Below are 12,747 nucleotides of genomic sequence, written 5' to 3'. Positions count from 1 at the left end.
CACCCTCTGGAAGCACATTCTAGGTGTCCACCACCCTTTGGGTGAAGAAGAACTTCCTAGCATTGGTTCTGAATCTGTCCCCTCTTAATTTTTCCGAATGCCCTCTTGTTCTTGTATTTATCGAAAGTTTGAAGAATCTATCCCTCTCCATTTTCTCTATGCCCTTCAAGATCTTGTAAGTATCTATCATGTCCCCTCTATGTCTCCGCTTCTCTAGGGAAAAAAGCCCCAGTTTCTCTAATCTTTCAGCATATGAAAGGTTTTCCATACTTTTTATCAGTCGTGTCGCTCTTTTCTGAACCCTCTCGAGTATCGCCATATCCTTCTTTAGGTACGGCGACCAATATTAGACGCAGTACTCCAGATGGGGGCGCACCAACGCCCAATATAATGGCAGGATAACTTCTTTCGTTCTGGTTGTAATACCTTTCTTGATAGTACCTAGCATTCTATTCGCCTTTTTAGTGGCCGCTGCACACTGTGCCGACGGCTTCATTGTCTTGTCCACTATTACCCTCAAGTCATAGTAACATAGTAACATAGTAGATGACGGCAGATAAAGACCCAAATGGTCCATCCAGTCAGGCCAACCTGATTCAATTTAAATTTTTTTAAAATTTTTTCTTCTTATCTATTTCTGGGCAAGAATCCAAAGCTCTACCCGGTACTGTGCTTGGGTTCCTACTGCTGAAATCTCCATTAAAACCTACTCCAGCCCATCTACACCCTCCCGGCCATTGAAGCCCTCCCCAGCCCATCCTCCACTAAAGGGCCATATACAGACACAGACCATGCAAGTCTGCCCAATACTGGCCTTAGTTCAATTTGTAATATTATTTTCTAATTCTAGATCCTCATCTCACGCTTCTTTGAACTCAGTCACAGTTTTACTCTCCACCACCTCTCTCAGGAGCGCATTTAAGGCATCCACCACCCTCTTCGTAAAGTAGAATTTCCTAACATTGCCTTTGAATCTACTATCCCTCAACCTCAAATTATGTCCTCTGGTTTTACCATTTTCCTTTCTCTGGAAAAGATTATGTTCTACGTTAATATCCTTCAAGTATTTGAACGTCTGAATCATATCTCCCCTGTCTCTCCTTTCCTCTAGGGTATAAATATTCAGGGCTTCCAGTCTCTCCTCATACGTCTTCTGGCCCAAGCCTCCTATCATTTTCGTTGCCTTTCTCTGAACCGCTTCAAGTCTTCTTACGTCCTTCGCCAGATATGGTCTCCAAAACTGAACACAATACTCCAAGTGGGGCCTTACCAGTGACCTGTACAGGGGCATCAACACCTTCTTCCTTCTACTAGCTACACCTTTCTTTATACAGCCCAGCATCCTTCTGGCAGCAGCCACTGCCTTGTCACACTGTTTTTTTCGCCTTTAGATCTTCAGACACTATCACCCCAAGGTCCCTCTCCCCATCCGTGCATATCAGCTTCTCTCCTCCCAGCATATACGGTTCCTTCCGATTATTAATCCCCAAATGCATTACTCTACATTTCTTTGCATTGAATTTTAGTTGCCAGGCATTAGACTATTCCTCTAACTTTTGCAGGTCCTTTTTCATAGTTTCCACTCCCTCTTCGGTGTCTACTCTGTTACAAATCTTGGTATCATCTGCAAAAAGTCACAATTTTCCTTCTAACCCTTCAGCAATGTCACTCACAAACATATTGAACTGGATTGGCCCCAGCACTGAACCCTGAGGGACTCCACTACTCACCTTTCCTTTCTCCGAGCGACTTCCATTAACCATCACCCTCTGGTGTCTGTCTGTCAGCCAGTTTCTAACCCAGTTCACCACTTTGGGTCCTAACTTCAGCCCTTCAAGTTTGTTCAACAGCCTCTTATGAGGAACTGTATCAAAGGCTTTGCTGAAATCTAAGTAAATTACATCTAGTATATGTCATCGATCCAGCTCTCTGGTCACCCAATCAAAAAATTCAATCAGGTTCGTTTGGCACGATTTACCTTTTGTAAAGCCATGTTGCCTCGGATCCTGTAACCCATTAGATTCAAAGAAGTACACTATCCTTTCATTCAGCAGCACTTCCATTATTTTTCCAACAACTGAAGTGAGGCTCACCGGCCTGTAGTTTTCTGCTTCATCCCTGTGAACACTTTTATGAATCCACATTATATTTCATCTGCCATTTGGACGCCCAGTCTTTCTTCCTCTGACGTTCCCAGGGACGTTCACAAGTCCTTTTCTTGAGTACTTTCACCCATTACCAGCCCTCCCATCGTATAGCTGTGCTTTGGATTTATGTTTCCTACATGCAAGACTTTACATTTCTCTACATTAAACTTCATCTGCCATCTCTTTGCCCACTCTCCCAGCTTGTTCAGGTCCCTTTGTAAATCCTTGCAGTCCTCTTTAGTCCTAACTCCACTAAATAGTTTGGTATCGTCTGCAAATTTTATTACTTCGCACTTAGTCCCTGTTTCTAGATCATTTATAAATACATTGAACAGCAGCGGTCCGAGTACCAACCCCTGAAGAACACCACTCGTGACCATCCTCCAGCCCGAGTAGTGGCCCTTCACTCCCACCCTTTGCTTTCTGCCCGCCAACCAATTTTTGATCCATCTATGTACGTCTCCTTACAAATGAAGCTGAATGAGTCCAAAACAAAACTACTTTGGCTTGGCCCAAAATTAGATCAGCTACCCACACTCATTTCAATACCTTCTGGTCCCACACTGTGGATTGAATTCTTAAACAATGTTTTGGGCATCGTTATTGACTCTACACTTTCATTTAATGACCATCTCAACTCTCTCGGTTAGGGCGCTGGTCTTTGACCAGAGGGACGCCATGTGAGCGGACTGCTGGGCATGATGGACCACTGGTCTGACCCAGCAGCAGCACCAATGTCTGACCCAACACTAAAGCACCAATGTGCATCAACAATCTTAGTTATCCAATTCAACCCACTATGAAGATATTGGATGTAACACTGGACCAAAACCTGACCATGAAAGACCAGGTAGATTCCTTGATCAGAAAAATCTTTTACACCCTCTGGAAACTTCGGTCCATCAGAGCTTACTTCGACGCCTCATCATTTCAAATTATAGTACAATCCCTTATTCTGAGTCAACTTGACTATTGTAACATCGCATACTTGGCACTCCCCCAGAAGTACATGCGGCGATTACAACTAGATCAAAATACAGCGGTTAGACTACTTTGTGGACTGAAGAAGTTTGATCATGTGACACCTTCCTATCGACTTTTACACTGGCTACCGATGGAGGCACATGTGAAATTCAAGTTTGTTTGTTTTTGCTTCAAGGTACCCTATGGCTTAGCCCCTAAATACATAACAGACATTTACTCTTTCTCAACCAACAGACACAAGCGAAGCTCACACCTGAACTTCGTTTCTCCACCGGTTAGAGGTTGTAAATTTAAAAGTCATCATCAACATCTTCTAGCACATCAAGCAGCATTATGGGGTAAAGACCTTGAACAATTGCTTGTGCCTACTACCTATGGAGAATTCAGGAAACGCCTGAAAACACATCTATTCCTGAAATACTTAGGAAACCAACCTATTCAATCTTAGTCCTTAACAACCGAGCGCAAGAACCACCTGTCACTAAATCTGTACTTTGTTTATTCATTCAATCTGTAACTTTGTTTATTCACTCAATCTGTAACATTTCTAATCATTGTAAACCGCATAGAACTTCAGGGTCCTGCGGTATATAAACTATTATTATTATTATTATGTTCTCTGGTAAAAAAAAAAATGTTTTTTTAGTCTTCACATGTTGAGGAAAGTGAGATCCTGCTTCCACCAACAACATTTTGCTGTCCTTGTACAATCAATTAATCTTTCCAGACTGGACTATTGTAACTCCATCTAAGTCTAACCAAGAAAAGCGGATCCAGAATACTGTGGCTAGGTTGATCTTTGCAAAAAGTAAATTTGATCATGTTTCCCCACTTCTGTCAAAACTTCACTGGCTTCCAGTAATTTCTAGGGTTCACTTTAAATGTGCCTGCCTAACATTCAAGATTCTGCATGGCATTCTTCCTCCCCTAATTCCACTATCTTGGAATTCTTCGAGACCTGACACTACCAGATCCACCCAAAAACTTAAACTATCTTTCCCCTCGTTAAAAGGCGTCATCTATGCGGGAAAATTAGGGAAATCTCTTTTCTTTAAAATCACTGAGCTTTGGAATAACCTTCCTGCCCTGCTGCAGAATCTGGGCTCCTTCCAATTGTTCTGAAAGCATCTGAAAACTTGGCTATTCTCAAAAATGTAAATCCTGCTACCCTTTTTATAATCTCTAATTCTTATTATGTTCTTCCTTCCTTATATTAAAGTTCCTGTAAACTGTGCCGAGCTCTATCTTTATGGAGAGGATGCGGTATATAAACTTAAGGTTTAGTTTAGTTAGTTTAGTACCAGTTCTCTGGGTGACTGACTTAATGCTTGCTGCAATCTGTTATAAATCATGGCGCCCAAATTGGGCACAATGACCCATTATTCTATAATGCTGTGCATGTTTTAGTACGCCCCTGATCAACCCTGCTCTTCCCAATGGCCATGCACCCTTTTGAGTTTCATGCTATAAGATTTAAGTGCCCAACACTATAGATAAGTGTGCAGCCTGATGAGCATGCAAATCCTAATTGGTGCCAATTAACATCAATAATTGGTTGTTAGCATCCAATTATAGATGGTTAATAGCTCATTAGCCAATTAAATTGCGCACACACATTTTAGGAGTGTGTTCAAATTGCAGATGTCCAAAAAATCAGTGCTCAATCAACAATGACTCTCTTATTCAGTAATAACAATTGGACCTCAGACAAAGATTCAGCACTTCTAAGAACTTGTCCAGTTTAAGGCGCCTTTTAACCTATTATAGACCTCAGTAGTGCAGCCCAGGAACCAATTTATCACTGGATATGTAGACACTCACTTCTTCATAGGTCTCTAAAATACTTTGTTATTTTCTTATTAAATTGCCCAATTTTAAAGTTTTCACATAATTTTTTTTATAATGTCTTCACTTAAACATTAAGCTTAAATGCACTTAGCTTTATGTCGGCGGCGGCACCTTCTGACATGTTTTGCTGTCAGGCTTTCTCAAGGAAACGTCCCTTGCAGAGAAAAACAGTAACAGTATAACTAATAAGTTAAAGTTCCTAGACTGGTATCAAATTTTAATACAATATTTTCATCCTATTTAGCCCGCTCGTCTTTTTGACCTTGTATCTTCTTTAGTCAAACATGGTGGCAGCATTTATTTAAACTCTAATGTAAAAAGCTAGTCATATGATCTAAAGCCGCTTATCTGCGCTCAGAATCCATGGACTCTATAGGAGCGTAGCCCATTTAATCTCAAGATTTAAACTATTCAATTGAACAGAGTTTAATCGAAAAATCCAATTCTGCTCTTTAAAATTTAGTAGTCGATTATATTCTCCACCCTCCCACCTACTGATATCTTATCAGTGATTCTCCATTTCAGATCTTGCACAGAATGGCCTTTCTCTAACCAATGCTGCCTCTAGAGTTTTTGTCACTATTTGTGATTTATGCTGTTAGTTTTAATTTCACAGGGCATCTACTTCACCCCACATATATTAAAAAACAAGGACATAACATATAAATCACATATGAACTGTCACAGGTAGTAGCCATTTTAGAATAATATCTCAATTCTGTAGATGTACTGGTCCATTCTTTCCCTGAAATTGTAAGCATACTCCATTGACAATGTTCACATGGTTCATGAGAAAATTAATTTTTGGCCTCTAAAGGAAGAAGATATCATTGTGAAGTAAAATCGTCTCCTATTTTATTTCTCTTAAATGCTATTGTGGGTAAATCCTTAAAACTTGGATATAAACACAAAAAATGCCAGTATTTCTTAATAGATTGCAAGGCATCCAGAAAATTGGTTTTGAAAATCGGCGCTGGGACACCTTAATCGTCAAAACATCCAAGTGGCAATTTTCAAAACCAATTTTCTGGATGTCTTGCTAGGTTTCCTAGCAGATGCGCATCCAAAATTCAAGGGGGGGGGGGGGATGTTGTTCACGTGTTGTGGGCAGGATTTGGGCGTGCTTAGACTTGGACAACTTGCAACAATAATCAAAACTTTCCTAAGATGTCCAGGACGGAACTTAAAGAAAAAACAGATCTCCCAAACCCCAAGAAATGGAACTAGATAAGGAGGAGAGACAGAACTTAGACATCCATAGCTAGATCTGTTTTAATAGCATCTAATTGCCAAAATGGAAAGCAAACTTACCAGATGACCATTGGAGGGATTAAGTAATGATCACCCACACTCCCCCGGTGGTCAATGAGCCCCTCCCACCCTTCTAAGATCTAAATGAAACAGTACTTACCTGTCTCTAGAACAGCAGCACCTGGTATGGTAAAGCCTAGTAGAGTTGCACACAGGTGTCTTAAGCAGCCTGGTGGGTGAGTTAGTGAACCACAGAGAGGAGAACCCAGGCCTATAAGCCACTCTAACCACTACATTTATAGTGGAAAGTGTAAGCCCACCATAACCCTACTGTACTTTCATATACAGTAGGTGCCACCTGCGGCCACGAGGGCTACTGGGGTGGGAAACAGGTGGGTATAGTAGATTTGGGGGGAATTTTGGAGGGCTCACCATACATTATAAGGGGGTTATGGTGAGATATACTTCTGGCACCCTTTATGTGAAGTTCACAGCAGTGCCTTCTAAGGTTCCCCACTGCTCTGTTGGCATGCTAGTCCCTTCCATATCCAAATGGTCTGGATTTGGACATTTTTGAACTTGGACATTTTTGTGGTCAAAAAAGGTTGGATGTCCTGATGGCCAAAAATGTCTAAGTAAGTGATTCTAGAAAAAATTTGGACGTCTAGCAGTTTTGAAAATAGATGTTTTTGGGAGTTGGATTTTGGACATACTTCTCAGGACAACCAAAGTTGAATGCACTATCAAAAATGGCCCTCTATGTATAGAATACAGGGGTTAGTGAATTTTATCATAGGACTTTCCTGCCCAAAATTAGGGCTTTTTTGGAAATATTTTTGCAGGTCCTATGATAATTTGTCCATTAGCATGTGAGATATGTAAAAATATTAACACAAAAATACTTACCACCTCATGATTAGTATGCACTAACGTCCAGATTCTATAAATGGTGTCTAAAAGTTAGATGATGAGTAGTGTGGTGCTTAAGCACGATTTTATAAAAATTAGGCACACTTTATAGAATCACACTTATGTGAGCTTAGGTGTTGCCAGAGGATGTGGTTAGATTGGTTAACATAGCTGGTTTTAAAAAGGTTTGGACAAGTTCCTGGAGGAAAAGTCCATAGTCTGCTATTGAGTCAGACATGGAGGAAGTCGCTGCTTGCCCCGGATCGGTAGCATGGAATGTTGCGACTATTTGGCTTTTGGCCAGGTACTTGTAACCTGGATTGGTCACTGTGAAGATGGAATACTGGGCTTGATGGACCATTGGTCTGACCCAGTAAGGCTATTCTTATGTTCTTATGTCATCATTATCATGTTAATCCAGGCTAATGAGAATGCTCTATTTGAATAATACTTCAACACTTATTCCCTGCCCATGACACACCCACTTCTGAAATAAATAACCAAAAATATAAATAGTGCACAGTTAGGGTCAGATTCTCTAATTGGTGTCTAACAGGCACCAATTGCATGTCAATCAAACTTGGGCATCCATTATAGAATCATGCTTAGCGGTGCCTACCTTAAAACTTAGTTGCCTGTAATAGAGGTCAAGTTTTAAAGATCTACATTATGGGTGCCTAAGTACTTTAGAGATTCGCGCTTAGTGGCACCTAATACTAGGAGACTTCAACATGCCAGATGCAGACTGGAACACACTCTCTGCAACCACGGGTAGCAGCAAAAAAATATTAAACTCCATAAAGGGTGCAAATTGGTGTTGGAACCCACCAGGGACCAGGCGTTACTGGACCTGGTCCTCACCAACGGAGATAGTGTCACTGAGGTCTCGGTAGGGGAAACACTGGCCTCCAGCGACCATAATATGATATGGCTCAACCTCAGAAAAGGATTCCCAAAAACAAGCACAGCAACAAGGATTCTCAACTTTAGAGGCACAGACTTTAATCAAATGGGAGAGTTCGTCCATCAGGAACTACATAAACAAGGACTAACTAACAACGTGGAGGATATGTGGTTGTCCCTGAAGTCCATACTACACGAAGCAACAGACCGATACATAAGGACAGTAAGTAAAGGTAGAAGAAACAAAAGACCCCAATGGTTCAGTAAGGAAATCTCAGAATTAGTTAAACAGAAAAAAGACGCATTTATCACCTACAAACATTTAGGCGGGGAGGGGGCAAAAGAGGACTATCTTGACAGATCCAAAACTGTCAAAACAGCAGTCAGAGAGGCCAAACTCCGAATGGAGGAAGAGCTAGCACGAAAAATGAAGAAAGGGGATAAATCTTTCTACAGCTATATCAGTGACAGGAAAAGAAACAAAGATGGCATAGTACGCTTGAAGCAATCGGACGGTAAATTTGCAGAATCAGACTCTGAGAAGGCAGAAATACTAAACAAATACTTCTGTTCAGTATTCACTCGTGAAGCACCGGGAGCTGGTCCTCAGCTTCAGACGGGAGATAACCGGAAAGACCCGTTTCAAGATTTCGAATTTACGCCCAGTAGCGTCTACAACGAACTATCAAGACTCAAAGTAAACAAAGCAATGGGACCGGATAACCTACACCCCAGAATGCTCAGGGAGTTAAGAGAAGTCCTGGCAGAACCATTATCGGTTCTTTTCAATCTTTCCCTAAGCACAGGAGTGGTCCCCTTGGACTGGAAAACCGCCAATGTAATCCCACTCCACAAAAAGGGTTGCAGGACAGAGACAGCAAACTACAGACCAGTGAGTCTCACGTCTATAGTGTGTAAACTCATAGAAACGCTGATCAAACAGCATATTGACACAATCCTAGACGAAGAAAACCTACGTGATCCACACCAACATGGATTCACCAGGGGTAGATCATGCCAATCTAACCTGATTAGCTTTTTTGACTGGGTTACTAGACAACTGGACGCCGGAGAGTCACTAGACGTGGTATATTTGGACTTCAGTAAAGCATTTGATAGCGTCCCTCATCGAAGATTACTAAACAAGCTAAAATCGATAGGATTAGGAGACATTCTAACTACATGGATTGGGGATTGGCTGAACGGCAGACGTCAGAAGGTGGTGGTGAATGGTACACCATCTGAAGCGTCGGACGTGATCAGTGGAGTGCCGCAGGGATCGGTCCTGGGCCCAATTCTATTCAACTTATTCATAAGAGATATGACACAAGGACTTAAGAGGAAGGATATCACTATTCGCCAACGCCGCCAAACTTTGCAACATAGTAGGCAAAAGCTCATTACCTGATACTATGTCACACGACCTACTGCTGCTGGAACAATGGTCAAATACTTGGCAGCTAGGCTTCAATGCTAAAAAATGCAAGATAATGCACTTGGGCAAGAGAAACCCGCGTAGAGCTTATGTACTAAATGGCGAGACCTTGGTTACGACCACGGAGGAACGTGATCTAGGAGTGATCATTAGTGAAGACATGAAAGTTGCCAATCAAGTGGAGAAGGCTTCCTCCAAGGCAAGACAAATATTGGGGTGTATCCGCAGAGGTTTCGTCAGCAGGAGACCTGAAGTTATGATGCCGTTGTACAGAGCCATGGTGAGGCCGCACTTGGAGTACTGTGTTCAGTTTTGGAGACCACACTACCGAAAGGACGTGCAAAGGATCGAGTCGGTTCAGCGAACGGCCACCAGGATGGTCATGGGGCTCAAGGATCTCCCATATGAAGAAAGACTACAGAAGTTGCGACTGTACTCACTCGAGGAAAGAAGAGAACGGGGAGATATGATCGAAACGTATAAATACATCACGGGACGCATCGAGCCAGAAGATGATATCTCCTGGCCCATGGGTCCCTCGACCACCAGAGGACATCCGCTGAAAATCAGGGGAGGGAAGTTTCACGGCGACTCCAGGAAGTACTTCTTCACCGAAAGAGTGGTGGATCATTGGAACAGACTACCACTCCAGGTGGTAAAGGCCAGCAGCGTGACGGATTTTAAGAATAAATGGGATACTCTTGTGGGATCTTTAAGGAAGTAAATTCAGGGGGGGGGATACTTGGAATGGGCAGACTTGGTGGGCTGTAGCCCTTTTCTGCCGCTTTTTTTCTATGTTCTATGTTTCTATGTTTCTAAGTCTTTCTTCATCCCTAAACAATTTTGTAGAATTGGGCCTAAGAAGATAGACACCTATCTCCCAATTATATTTCATTTTATTTTCTATTATGAGCTTGTTAAAGCTCGTTATTGAAGCCAATTTACAAATTAAGTGCCTAATTTTAGGCATCTTTTATAAAATTTCCCCCTTAGTGCACGCTGACAGGCAAATTAACACAAAACTTTTTTCCATATGTAAAAGCAGCATTAGCCCTTAACATGGTTTAGTAAAAGATCCCCTAATGATGTATGCATATAACTCCAACATTGCACTATACTATTTCAATTCACCCAAGCTTGATTTGTAGCAAAACATTTTAGTTTGTCAAAATTATCCCCCATGGTAATATCCGACCACAGGCACATCAATCTTCCTTGTTGTTGAAGTGAATGCAGTGTTTTTATTATTCATAATCTTCCCAATCTTTTAATTTTTCTTAGAGAAACGTTCAAGGACATTGAGCAACATAAATAACATAGCCATGTTATATAAACTGTGATATAGTATGAGCGATGTGCCTATTTATCTCAGGTTTTATTGAGAAAGGTATGGCACAACTGCTGCAGCCACAGAATATTTTCAACACCTGGTGTGCGAGATCTGTGACTGATCTCAGAACAAAGAGCATATGATGAGCATATGTCTTTATTCAACAAGGACAGACATGACATGACGAGAAAGCTCTTAGAAGGGGACTGAGAGGTTTTTCACTATCATCTAAAAAAAGGGAAATTAATTATAGAATGGATTCTATCTTATTCATGCACATCAGTATGTTTAATGATATATTTCAGTTTTGCAAACAAGGCACATTTTTTGTGACTGCACATGGTAGGTGAAGGGCTGATGCTGAAAAATGTTTGGGTTTTTTTAATCAGCAAGAAGATGAAGGTGAGGACAACCAAAACGGGGCGGATAGAAGGGAGAGGACATACCAGGTCGAGGAAGCCCTCTGAAACTGCTCGGTTAAGTAGAACGAGGAAGGGGGTTCAGAGAAGTGACAAACTGGGGGTGGGGGAAAGAGAAGGAGCCAGAAACAGGGAAGAGAGAGATAGTGGGCAGTGGTCTGGAGGAAGAGAAGAAAAAGGGAAAAAAAGTTGGATGAGGGGTGGTGTGGAGGAATGGGGAGATACTTGAAGGGAGGAGAGTTGGGAAGAGAAAAGGAAAGATAATGAACTTGCTGGTGGAACAGAGAAAGGGAGAGATGGTAGACCTGAGGGGAGGGAAGTTGAGAGTGCCAATACAGTAAGGGCTCCAATGGCATTCTTTTATTTTTTTTTAATCTTTATTAATTTTCCAAACTGAAGAAAAAGTGCATACAGATAAACATCCGCTGCGCCCGTGTATGCGCAGTGCCTGCCTCAGCTGATTTCCTGCCCCGATCTCCGACGCTGGCTGACTTTCTCCTATGCTGCCGGGACGCCAGACACAGGGCATTTGCTAAGCCGGCCCACTTCGATAATGCAAGGCTGGCCGGCCTAGCAAAAGCCCCAAGGTTGCCCGTCAAGGAAGCAAACACATACAGTGAGTTCCACCTCCTTTTCCAGAGTTAGCGATTTCCCTTCATACCTGCATTCAGAATTGCTGAACTCTTGAGCAGGACCACTAAATACAGAAGTGATTAGCAGGGAAGGGAAAAGGGGTACTACTGGACAGGGGGGAGATAAAAGTAAGGGAGAAGGGCTACTGCTGGACAGGGGGAGCAGGGAAGGGGTGCTGCTGGACAGGGGAGAAACAGAAAGAAAGACAGACAGTGGGAGAAAGACAGAAAGAAAGAAAGGCAGTCAGACAGGGGGCCAGGGAGAGAGAGAGCGAAAGAAAGACAGACATACAGAAAGAAAGAAACAGAAAGAAAGAAATGCCTAAGTCTACACATCTATTCTAGTACCTGTTAATGTAATGGGCTAAAAAACTAGTACAGATATAAATAATTAATAGCACTTACAATTGCATAAATATAAAAAACAAAATACTTTATACCTTCCCCCCCTATCTGGATGTGTGTGGAAAAATAAAAAAAATCCAAAAATTAAGGATTGTTCCAATTAACCAATCTACTATTTAATAAATGTTTCCAACGGACCCCAAACTTCTTTGAATTTTTTATTATTTCTCAGTTGTTCCGCATACATTCTCTCATACCTATAATATAAGCACAATGTTTCCCACCAAAAGGATAGGTTTAACCTCTCATAATTTTTCAAATTCCTGGTTATCATCTGCATGTCATAATTAAAAGAAGTCTGCTTTTATGTTTGTCAACTGGATTCTTTGGTTTCAATTTCCCATTGCATTCTTATAAGAATGCAATGCAATTTGAATGCTAATGCACCACATCTTGCTTTTGAGAATGCTTGCAAGTGATAAAACAGGAGCTTAGTGCAGATGCAGTATTCTGGTCACTGACTTTTTGGCTTTATTTGAATGAT

The 12,747-nt window shown here is 41.6% G+C and overlaps 1 protein-coding gene across 5 annotated transcripts in view; it reads left to right on the top strand.

The window, feature by feature from the left end:
* Positions 1–12,747, top strand: part of PRKG1 (protein kinase cGMP-dependent 1) — a 1,424,783-nt gene that overhangs the window by 640,577 nt on the left and 771,459 nt on the right. The window lies entirely within an intron of this gene.

Source organism: Geotrypetes seraphini, chromosome 4 (assembly GCF_902459505.1).
Source record: "Geotrypetes seraphini chromosome 4, aGeoSer1.1, whole genome shotgun sequence".
NCBI lineage: Eukaryota > Metazoa > Chordata > Amphibia > Gymnophiona > Dermophiidae > Geotrypetes > Geotrypetes seraphini.
The sequence above is the reverse complement of the archived record's forward strand: the minus strand, read 5'-3'. Positions and strand labels throughout refer to the sequence as shown.